Raw genomic sequence first — 12,712 nt, 5'->3', positions numbered from 1 at the left:
TCATGATTATTTCTGTCTTCATTGAATCATAATTTTCCAGCATTTTCTCCAGCAATTGAGCATCTCTGTCCCATGGATTAAATTCTTCCATGGAAATTTCTTCTTTCATTTTTATTTGGCTGCTCATCTATGCCAAATTTATTCCAACATCTGCAACAAAACCTGCACTCACAAAACACTTGTTAAAATAAAAATATAAGGCTTCTGTGCCTTATCTTCCTTTGGCAACAATTCAGTTTGCTGCTCTATTTCTTTCTCCTCTGTCAGCTCATCAGTATGTTGTTTTGAATTCTCAAACGAACTCATGAGATTGTCAACTAGTCTCTCTTCCACACCATCTTCTTCAATGATATCTCTCTGCTTTTTTTCACAGTAGTGAACTCCTTCTTTTGCAGTGTCAAATTGTTGAACTTCCATTACCATCTCCTTTTTCTTATGATTTTCATTCATGACAATGTTTTTGTCATCATTTTTCAGCAATATATCTTGAACATCTATCCTCTGTTTTTCCAACTCCCTTCTTTGAAAGTCTAATTTCTATATAACTCAATAGTTTCAATTGGAGTAGATTTTGGAATTTTCACACAATTCTCCATACCTTCCTTTGTTATTGATAAATCATCAGATGTCCTTTCTCCTTTTTCTAAGTCTTTTGCATAGTCTTCTTCTTCCTTAACATCCTTCAGTAGACGTCCTTCTCTTTTTCTGACTATCTCAACAGCTTCCATGGCTATTTCCACTATGTCTATCATCATGGTGAATTGATGATCCTTTACTATGTTTTCAGCTAACATAGTCTCTTCTTCAAGTTTTTCTTTAATCTTTTGCTGTTTACCTTCTCCAAGAGCTATCCTTGCCTCACCATCTGCATTAATATTATCCTGCATTTTCTTTTCATCAGTAACATTAATCAAACTCAATTGATTACCCTTCTGAGACAATATTCCTTCATTATTTATCAGAATAAGATCCTGATTCCTCATCTCTATGATAGCTTCTATAGACTCATCCATAGACTTTTTCTTCTGTATGCAGTCAAATTCTTCTTCTTCTGAGAAGTTTTCTTTGTCAACTTTTACTTCTAGATCTTCATATACTCTAAAGATATCTTCAAAAGGCTACTTTTCTCCTCCAATACCTGCCATTATACACAAACTATCAGTTTTAAAAACATAAGACCTTGTGGTCTCACTCGATGCTTCAATCATCATGTCTCCTTACTATTCCAAGTTCTCTTTATGACTCAGAAATTCTTCGATGGTCTCCTCTTCAATATCCTCAAGCCCTTCACTTCGTTGCTTGATATCTTTTTCCAACTGTATATGATACCTATCTATCTCATCTTCTTCCAAAACAGAATTTAGATTCTGCTTGTCTTCTTCCTCCTTTATGACAATATCAACAAATTGTCCTTTACCTGTTTCACCTGCAATCATACACAAATTGTCAAATTTAAAGCCATGTGACCCTTTGGCCTCACTTAAAGGTTCAGTCTTCAAGTCTTCATATTCAATCATAACTTCACCCTCAATTAGCATCTCCTCATGTTGTTTTGAACTATCCCAATAGTCCATGAGATCTTCACTTGATCTCCATTCTTTATCTTCAGTGTAGTCTTCACTTTCCCCCAGAATTTCTCCCTATTCTGGTTCACAAATGGACTCTTACATTTCCAACTCAACTTCTTTGAGTTTTCCCATCAAGTTCTCCACTTGCCTCTGTTGTAGTCTTCTATGTAGCTTAGACCACTTCACTTCCTTTTTTCCTCAAGGCCCAACCTTGTCTTTGGCTTTCCTCCAATATCCTTCTTAATGCATCGAGTTGTTCTTTTAACTCTACAATCTCTTTGTCAATTTCCTCTTGACTCATCCTCTTGCCATTTGCCTTGGCATTCTTCTTCTCATATCTTCTATTGTGGCTTCTCTCTAAACCTCCACTATGACTATTAGTAGCCATCTTCTTTTCTTCTTTCTTCATGAGCTCCTCACTCACTCACTATGAGCTACATTAAAAACTATGCAACAACAAGTCCTCCTTGTTCCAACTTGTTAAGTGATAAAAAGGGTCTGTTTAACCTCTATTTACACTACATTAATTATCAATCAAGGTACAATTTTTTATCTCAAGAGTGTACTCAGTCTGAGGTGGTCACTTGTTCAAGAGTAATGTTTGTAGTATAGTGCTTACAAAAGTAACTGAATGCTAGAAAAAAACTCTAATTGTAATGGAAATAAACTAAATGTTTTGTAACTAAATCATTTACTCAAGAAACTACAGCAATCATCAGTCAAGGATGCAGTAATGATAACTCTTTCCCCTATAAACTGATGTCAATGAAAATCAATCACAGATAAGATCTCCAATCTGAAAACTTAGACAACAATAGTCAATGTTCGTTACAGTTGTGGATCTTTCTATTCACACTCAAGCAAATGTTGGAAATAACAATTCAATTAGTAGAGAGGGAACAACAACTAAAAAGATCAAACAACAAAGCTTAATCTACAGGAATGAATTGAGCAGCAATCTTAACCAAAAGGAATTGAACAACTATCTTTAACTAAGAAAGGAATTGAACAGCAATCTGAACTAATAAAGGAATTGAACAACAATCTAAGAAAGGAACAAAAAACTAAAGTAAATCTACAGAAATTGAACAACAAACTTAATTAAGTGTAAACACACAGTGACTATAGAATCAATAATCTTATTCTAGCATGCGGAACATTAACCATAGATATAAAGGAACGACAATTGTAGTTATAATGGAACGACATTTAACTGAAAAACAATCACAATTGTAAGTGGACGGTACTTAAATGAATAGCAATATCAATCTATAAATGAACGGCAATATCAATCTGTAAATGAACAACATAATTCGAATTAGACAATGCAATAATGTTTCAGAAGGAACAACATAACATTCTCGGTTGAGAATAATAATTTTGCTATTCGATTGCGATTTCGATATAATAGATTAATTCAATGAAATGTTCCGAAACAAAAGATTACTGAATAAAGAAAATTAAGAGAATGCAAAGGAAATCAAACCACACACGACTGTAATTGGAAAATAATGATACAAGAAGCAAGTGATCCACTAGGGCTGGGCCCTTAGCCACCAGGGAAGCACTACTACGGTTACTCCAGGATCAGATAATGGAACAACAACTGAGTTATATATTAATCATAAATGGTAAAGTTACAGCGATCGCTCTTTTAAAGAGATTCGATGATCAAAGTTAAGAGTACAACAATAAATCTACAAATTGACAATAAAATCTGCCCCCTGGGCTAGCAGTGTTGCCCCTTTTTATAATGGTCAAGTGAAAGTATCAAAAATACGGATAAGTATTGAAGCAGTGATCCCTCAGGATCAAAGGATCCTGAGGGATTTGCCATATCTTTGATCTTTAGTTATCGTTTTGTCCTCTTGCGTTGATGTCGCATTTCCTCTTCCTTTTCCTGGTCCATGCGCTCCGATCTTGATTTCCTCGTCTGGATGCGGTTTCCTATCAAAGGGAAAGTAGTTGCTTTTGCTTTTTCTTTTCCTCTGAAATAGTGATTTTCCATTTTCTTCACTTTCTGTGTAGAAAATGACAATAATTATTCATTTTTGATCAATCACGAATCTCCTTAATTCTATTATAATTCTTTAACATATCACCATCTTAGAATGTAAAGGAGTTATGATTTAAAGGAAAAGATAAAGAAATAAATGGTAAATACATACCTCTTCCAATGCTCAACACACCCCCCTACTTACCCTTTTTCATGCCCTCATGAAAACATTGTAATTGACATGTAAGGCAGTTAGGGAATAGGTTAGAGAAGGATTTTCATGCAGTGGTCTAAAGCCATGATTTCTAGCTAAAATTTCAAAAATATTCCTTGCCTGGCCTTCAGGCAATTCATAGAAGGCCTTATAACCTGGTGCAGGATACCAGATGATTAGACTTCGAAACCTACAGCCTAACCAATATGGGCCTTCTCTCAATATGAGGTTACTATAGGTAACCAGGCGATCAGCAACTAGCTTAAAATTTTCGTAATTGAATGGCTCTCAGTCCTGAACATTCTGATTGGAAGTCTTGTATCGGAGTTTAGCTGCTACTATGACAAGGTATTTGATGGCTAGGAAGTTTTCTACCCCTTGCTGGACAACTTCTGTGTGAATGGGTCCCAATGTTTGGATCACACCCTTCTTTCTCATTAAGCTTCTATGCTTATTCCACAGTTGTAATGGGTTTCTTGGTTCACCCCTTACCTACAGATCTAACCCGTTCTCCTGTCTCTGAAAGGTATTATGGGCTTTACGCCATTTTATCTAGTTGATAGCAAAAGAGATGAATGCTTGAAGCTGGATATCACCCACAAAAGGGCTAGGGTTCTCTTCCGTTTCACCATCCAACACAAGATTATGCAAATAAAACTCACATAGCAATCGCTGGACTTTCACCCCATAATGCTTACATCAGTTTATGAAATCATCAGTAGTTTTTAATTCTATAGGCACCCCTGCCTTGACAGCCTTAATTTTTAATTGTAAGTACCTTTCCATAAATAACAAAGCATAATTTTTGGCAGGTGCCCTACATGCTAGAACATTAGTATACAGAGAACATAGGGTATCCATTTGACTCATAACTGTGTCTAGTCTATTGGTTACCTTTTTAACTTTTTCCTCTACCCTTCGACATCTATCAAAGGCCTCACTCTCCGATGCATTGATGTTCTTTACTTCCTACTGTAACTTCTAATATTTCTCCTAAGGAATGGTTTCTTATGTGAGCTTTTTTATCTTTTGTTGGGCCTGTTCCTGATCCTTTTGAAGTATCACTATCCTCAGATCATTATCCATCAACACATTTTTACGCTGGAGATCTACCTGGATCTCTTTATTGCAACATCTAGTTCCTATAGTCTATGTTTGCTTCTCATGAACTGTCTAGTCAGTTGTGATGCTAGAGGACAATGCCTCTGTCTGGACGTCCTTATTATAGACTAGTGTGCTTTCTGTTTGGGCCTCTACATTTGTAACAGCCGCATGCTGTTCCTTGCAGTCCTGAATGATAATGGGTTCGGCTTGAGTCCTTTTGGTCTTCATTTTATGGGATTTCACCTGGGTGGCTGCATCCTTTGTTCTAGGGATTCTTTTTGAGATTTTCCCCATTTTTAGGACCCTTATTTGTTGTCTAAGTTGTTTAATTACATTTAGCAGTCTCTGTTATTCCTTTCGCAGCCTTTTGATTTCATTTGTTTTCTTCGAAGGAACAACTATTTCTTTTCTTGGGCCTAGGCTTTGTTCTTCAGGGATTATACCCTTGCCCTGGCTTATTTCCATGTTTTCTACTTGGAACACTTCTTCAGTGTTCTCATCCTCCTGATTAGGTTTTTCAGGGGAGGAAACCCTGGGTTGATCTGCTATTTCCTAGTCGGCTTCTGCTTCTACTTCTTCTTCGTCATTCATTTCTTCGGATGCACTCTTATTGTGAGCAGAGTGTTCCTGAGATTGTCCTTCTTCTTCTTCCTCATCACTCATCTCCTCAGATGCACTCTTACTATGAGCAGAGTGTTCCTGTGATTGTCCTTCTTCTTCTTCCTCATCACTCATCTCCTCAGATGCACTCTTACTGTGAGCAGAGTGTTCCTGTGATTGTCCTGCCTCGATATCAGGGTTGAGTGGGCTGTGGGGCTAGACATACTCACCCATATTGGCCAAAATTTGGGCCAATTCATCTTCTTGCAGAGGGTTTTGTAATGGGATTTCGCTGGGTGGTTCTGCTTCCTCCCCTTCTTCCTGGCTGGAGTGCTCAGTTTCCTCTTCCGGTTCCTCTTCTTCATTTTCTTCTAATTCTTCTTCTTCATTTTCCCCTCCTTCAAGTTGTGGGGGTTGCTCATCTTCTGAGTCATATATTTCTAATGGCTGGCTACTGTTTCCTTAGGGATTTCCCAACATTCCTCTGCTTCTCCCCAATCTGGCGGACTATCTTCATTTTTGCAGTCTAATTGATATGCTAGCAGTGCTTTTTCATTTTGGGGTTGGTAAGGCCAATCCCCCATCTATTGAGAATATCAATTCTTCCCAACTACTCTGTTGTTGGGAAAAACTGTAATTGACTATTAGCCAAATTAAGCCGTGATGACTTACTACCGATTCTACATGACGAGATTCACTTATACTCTGGGCAGCATCATGCAATAAAAAATTTAAGTATGCGGGCAAATTCACACCACACTTTTGTTTTAATACAACTAACAGTTTGAGATGGCGCGGTCTTACCATGTCTTTTCTGCCATCGCAAGTGATGTAGCTTTGCACAATTCTGGCTAATTCTGCCCAAGGTTCTCCCAAGGTTGCAGGCAGGATTCCTTTTCCTTTGACAGTAAGGCTCTGTCCTTCGTCCTGAAAGATGGTTATAGCATCTTGAAGTCTCATTTTTTTCAGGGTCCATACTGGTCCAATAGTTGGCAGTCCCAATACTTAAGCAATTATTGCATCTATTACTGTTATTTTCCTCCCCCTCACCATGGAATGATCTTCCTACAAATTCTATAGAAATTCAATGGCCAATGTCTCATTAGACTGCTATAGTCAGTTAAGGTAGGCAATCCATCCTTCTCCTGCTAAAATTTCGTGTGCAGCGTTGGAGACCATTAACACCTGCAGTTCATTGCGTATTGATCTGCCTCCCATTTTATTCAAGCTTAGCACACTATTAATTTTTCCAGAGCAAAAACATAGAGATGACGATGGAACAAAAATCTTTTCAAGCTTTAGCTCACTGTTAATTTTTACAGAGAAAAAACATAGAAATGGCGATGGAACAACAAGCTGTGCATATTGGGAAATACAATACTGTTAAACTTACTATTCCCAAGTTTTGATGGAATCATAGTACCTCCAAATAAGGAGTTGACACGTATGCTAGTGTATTATGGAGGTCACCTTGCGCCCCCGTGAAATGTGATAGGCCGTCCTCGGCTGGCAAATAAAGGAGTAGCATGATGGACTACAGTTGTACAGTAAAATAAAGGAACGACATATAGATCCATGACATGTTTACAAAAATCAGTGGAATACTGAAATCAACGCTTATGATGGAAATCGCGAATAAATATGGAAATGCCATGATATGATGCAAAAAATAGAGGATAGGACAGCTTGATGTAAGTAAAAGTTCTTAGGCGGTCATTATCCACTTTAACCATTATGATTGATTTATAAATGATTTTCATGTATAAAAGGTTCGAAGGGGTTATATAACATAATCTCATTTGAAATCAATATAAAGATATAAGAAGAAGGGTTTATAATGAATATTGGTGTATGAAAAGTATGACTTCAATACCATCAGTAGAGCTCTGTTGCCCACAGGTGTCCATAACCTTGATAGAGTTGCTTGTTTTGGAACCATAATCCTTTGTGTATGCCTAGGAAAGTGTTGTGCGATGTCAGAATGGAGGCCATTGTGCTGGCTTGGTAACCAAATGAATCACAATGCTATTCACTAGGAAGGAGTGAAAGGTGGGCAGGCTGGCTCATGATGAGACCTCCTGTTCCAAGGACTTTTTATTTTTTCTGATATGCCTCTTGGATCATCTCCCTGGTGTGGTGGCCATAGTGGGGATGTCACTTCACTTGCTTCCTTATGATCATGGTAGGTTGGCTCTTGATGAGACCCCCTATCCTTCATTTGACAAATCATGTTAGTAATCATATAGATATATATTTTTCTATTTTTTTTCTTTTCTTTAATATAGCACTTTCCTATTTATATACAGAGGGTGGCTCAACACTCCTTAAGAGTAGGGACAGTGGAAGAAGTTCGAACATCTCAATAGAGGAAAATATGCCCTTATTCTTATTCATTAATAATGATCAAAGAGAATTATGAAGATTTTAAGAAGGAACCAACATGATAAAAATAATCAATCAAATTGGTTTTAGTGAAAATAAAGAGAACAAAGTGATATAAATAGTTGTGTCCTTTCCCCTTTTTTTCTTATTGATTCAAAGCAATTTCTCTAAAGATAACAATTTTTCTTTGGTTTGCTGATTTCAGTATCCTCTACTTTTTGTGTTCTTGCATAAATGTATAGCTATGCATTAAATGAACCATCGTTCACAAAAATCCTCTAAATGATGAAACACACACACACACACACAGAGAAACAAAAAAAAATGCACTCAAAAAGTGTTGTTCCTTAGATTGAACAACTGTTGTTCCTTAAGAGGGACAACAAAAGAATTTCCGCACTCAAAAATTGAGGTTCCTTTAAGAGGAACAACAAGCAAAAGAAAAAAAATACATTCAAAACTGTTGTTCCTTAAGAGGAACAACCACTGTTCCTTAAACGGAAAAAATGCGAAATAAAATACTGCTCCTTTGGTAGAATAGCTTAAGATCATCCGAAATCGAAACTGTTGTTCCTTCGGAAAGAACGACAGAAAGAAAAAAATGCAAAGGAGGGTTGTTCCTTTAAAAGGAACGACAAAAAAATCTGGCAGAAGTGTTGTTCCTTCGGAAAGGAATGGCAAAACAATCTGGTAGAAGTGTTGTTCCTTCGAAAAGGAACAGTAGAAAACGAAAGTGTTGTTCCTTCGGAAAGGAACAACAAAAATACAGAAATGTTGTTCCTTTGGAAAGGAATAGCAAAAAATGAAAGTGTTGTTCCTTCAGAAAGGAACAACAAAAATGCAGAAATGTTGTTCCTTTGGAAAGGAACAACAAAAAGCAAAAAAGTGATGTTCCATTGGAAAGGAACAATAAAATGCAAAAGTGTTGTTCCCTCGGAAAGGAACAGCAAAAAGGTGGAAATGTTGTTTCTTCAGAAAGGAACAACAAAAAGGCAGAAATGTTGTTCCTTCAGAAAGGAACAAAAAAATGCAAAAGTGTTGTTCCTTCGGAAAGGAACAGCAAAACGGTGGAAATGCTATTCCTTCGGAAAGGAACAACAAAATGCAAAAGTGTTGTTCCTTCAGAAAGGAACAACAAAACGGTGGAAATGTTGTTCCTTCGGAAAGGAACAACAAAATGCAAAAGTGCTATTCCTTCGGAAAGGAACAAAAAAACAGTGGAAATGTTGTTCCTTCAGAAAGGAACAGCAAAATGCAAAAGTGTTGTTCCTTCGAAAAGGAACAACAGAAAGACGGGAATGTTGTTCCTTCGGAAAGGAACAACAAAATGCAAAAAATGCAGAAATGCAAAAATCTGTATAGAAAGTAGTTTATACAAGCAGAAAAGAAAAACTTATGTACAAAGTTTAAGAACAAAGAAATTATTTAGTGAACCAATGTTGAGGAGGGATTATTTTCCTCAACAAGAATCTGCATATCAGAATCTTCCCGAAGCTGTTGGTAAAAGGATTCCCGGGTAAGCGGTTTATGGTACAGTCGCACTCGGTGGCCATTTGCTTTAAAGGTATGTCCAGATCTGTAAATAGTATTCAAAGTAATGGTGTCATTGTCATGCACTTTCTGGATTTCATACGGTGCAAGCCATCGAGTCTGGAGTTTTCCCGGAAAATCCTGAAACCTTGAATCGTATAGGAGTGCCCAATCTCCTTCGTGGAAGATTTTCTTTTTAATTAGGGCATCGTTCCATTTTTCTCTCTGCTGTTGGATTAATGTAGTGTGTTGAAGAGCCAAGAGCCTAATTTCATCTAGCTCGTTAATTTGCTGTAATCTGTTAGTCTGGGCTTCATTAAAATCCAGACCGATTTCCTGTGCTATTCTTAATGTTTGTATTTCGAACTCTGTTGGAAAGATGGGTTCCTTTCCAAATACTAGCTGATATGGTGAATAACTGGTGGTGTTTCTCCACGTTGTTCGATATGCCCACAAGGTCTCTAACAATCTTGAAGCCCAATCATGCCTGTGTGATTCAATGGTTTTTGTCAATATTGCCTCTATCACTTTATTCATGCTCTCTACTTCGCCATTTTCCTGTGGGTGATACAAAGTGGTAATTTTGTGCTGAATGTGATAATTTTTTAATGTTGCAGCAATTTTATTACCTACAAACTGCGGTCCTCCGTCCGTGATTATATCCTTTGGGAGGCCATATCGCACAAATATTTGGAACAAGAAATGAATCACAGAGTCCTCTGTAGCTCTTGGAAGTGCCTCTGCTTCAACCCATTTGGTAACATACTCTGTTGCTACTAGAATATATGTTTTCTGATTTGATGATGGGTTGATCGGACCAACAAAATTGAGCACCCAACGCTCAAATGGTTTGATTACTAACTGTGGGTTTAAATGCATTTTGTTAGACTGTCCAAGGCGTCCTACTCTTTGGCAACTGTCATAGGCTTGAACAAATTTCTTAGCGTCTTTAAAGATTGTGGGCCAGTAATAACCTATTTGCAAAACCTTGTGACCAGTGCTTCGATTTGCGAAATGTCTGCTACACGGTCCGTCATGACAGGGTTTCAGAATGTCAAATATTTCATCTTCACAAACGCATCTTCTGATGTGCATATCTGCCCTTGTATGAAATAGGTAGCCCCCAATCCAAGAAAATCAGGTACTACGTTGCATAATCTATTTTCGTTCATTGGGGGTTAGATGCTTTGGTAATTTGCCTACTGTTAAATAATTTGCAACATTAGCATACCAGGGTGTCTTGACAATGATAGCAAATAAATGTTCATCTGGGAATTGATCTTCGACTGCTGCTATATCCGCTGGCTTCGACGTTCATGAGAGATAATTATCTACAGGATTCTCTTTCACAGGTCGATCTTTTATTGTGATGTCAAATTCTTGCAATAAGATCAACCTTCTTGTTACTCTACCATTTGTAATAGGTTTATTTGTTAAGTATTTTATGGCAGAGTGATCTGTATATAAGACAACAAGATATCCAGTGATATAATGCCGAAATTTATTTACAGCATGTATTACAGCTAAAAAATCCTTTTCAGTAAAAATATAGTTTAGCTCAGCAAGAGACAAATTCTTGCTAATATAATAGATTGCATATGGTTTTTTGTCTTCTACCCGCCCAAGGACTACTCCAATAGCTGTGTCTGAAGCATCTGATGAAATTTGAAATGGCAGGTCCCAATTTGGGCCTCTGAGCACTGGGGATATTGACACAAGCTTTTTCAGATCCTCAAAAGCATAGTTGCATTTATCTGTCCAAACAAAATCAACATTCCCTATCAGTGCATATAGAGGTGCAGCTATTTGAGAAAAATGTTCTATGAATCTGATATAATAACAAAATAATCCAAGAAAACTGCATATCTATGTCTGTGTGGTAGGAGTAGGTATTAACAAAATTATTTGAATTTTGGCCGGATCTACTTTTATTCCAGCTTCTGAGATATAATGACCTAGGATGAGCACTTCGATTATCATCATATAACACTTTTCATGGCTCAAGCAGAGCCTGGTGGCAATACATTGTTGCAGCACCTTTTCCAATGTGTCTAGTGCTGGCTCAAAATCATCTCCGTATGGTGTGAAATCATCCACGTATACTTTGAGCCCTTCATTTATTAAATCTGAAAAGATGCTGAGGATGGCCCTCTGAAATGTGGCAGGGGCATTGCATAGGCCAAAGGGTAGGCCTCTGTAGGCAAATGTTCCCCAAGGACAGGTAAAAGTAGTTTTGTCCTAGTCTTCAGGGGCAATCTAAATCTAATTGTATCCACTGAAGCCATCCAAGAAAGAAAAGAATTTCTTTCCTGCCAATGTGTCTAATACCTGGTCAATGAATGGAAGGGGAAAGTGGTCTTTCTGTGTTGCTTCGTTTAATTCTCTATAATCTACACAAATCCTCCATTTTCCATTCTTCTTTGGCACCACTACTAGTGGAGAGACCCACTTGCTATCGGAGATTGGATAAATAAAGTTTACATCCAAAAGTTTTTGTAATTCAGCTTTCACAATATCTTTCAGGTGAGGGTTGAGCCTCCGTTGGGGCTGGTGAATGGGTCTAACGTCTTTTTCTGTATAAATGTGGTGCGTACACAGCTGGGAATCAATTCCCTTCATGTCCGGATAATCCCATGCAAAAGATTCCTTATATTTTCTCAGTAGTTGGACCAGCTTTTCTTCTTGATCAGGCGTCAGGTTATTGTTAATGTTCAAGGTTTTTCCTAGCTCAATCTTTATAGTTTTTCTGTTTGAAACAGAGGTAGTGGGTATTGATTGATCATGAGTGTCTTTGAGGGGATCTTCTTCTAGTTCATTGTCAAATGTTGTCTCTATCATGTGACATTGTACATGGGATCTAGATTCAGATTGGTTAATGAAGTTGTTAATAACATCATCCTCTGTTTGATCTTTAAAATCAAGGGAATCTTCTATGGTTAACGGGGACCTAATGTTTTCTGTGAGGTATGATACAGGTTGCTTGTTAGTTTTTATTATTGGTACACTTGGTTGGGTTGGAGGGTATAGAGCTAGATTCTTGATATTAGTCCCTCTAGTTATAGTCATACTTCCTTGTCGGTAGCCAATGTAAGCATCAACAGTCGCAAGCCAAGGTCTACCTAAGATTAACAGGTGTCCATCGAGTCAATTTTTGGGGTTGATTATCAGAAAGTTGGCAGGGTATTCCTAGGAATCAACATATACCATTACATCATGTAGTGTATCTTCTGGCCTAACTACTGATCAGTCAACAAGTTCCTGTTAGAAAATTATATATTACGGAGCAATGGAACACATAAAATATTGCAGAAATATAAA

The sequence above is a fragment of the Pinus tabuliformis genome, chromosome 6 (assembly GCF_031772625.1).
Source record: "Pinus tabuliformis cultivar Carrire ecotype Pingquan chromosome 6, CPIR1, whole genome shotgun sequence".
In the NCBI taxonomy this organism is placed as follows: Eukaryota; Viridiplantae; Streptophyta; class Pinopsida; order Pinales; family Pinaceae; genus Pinus; species Pinus tabuliformis.
This window is presented reverse-complemented; position numbering follows the sequence as displayed.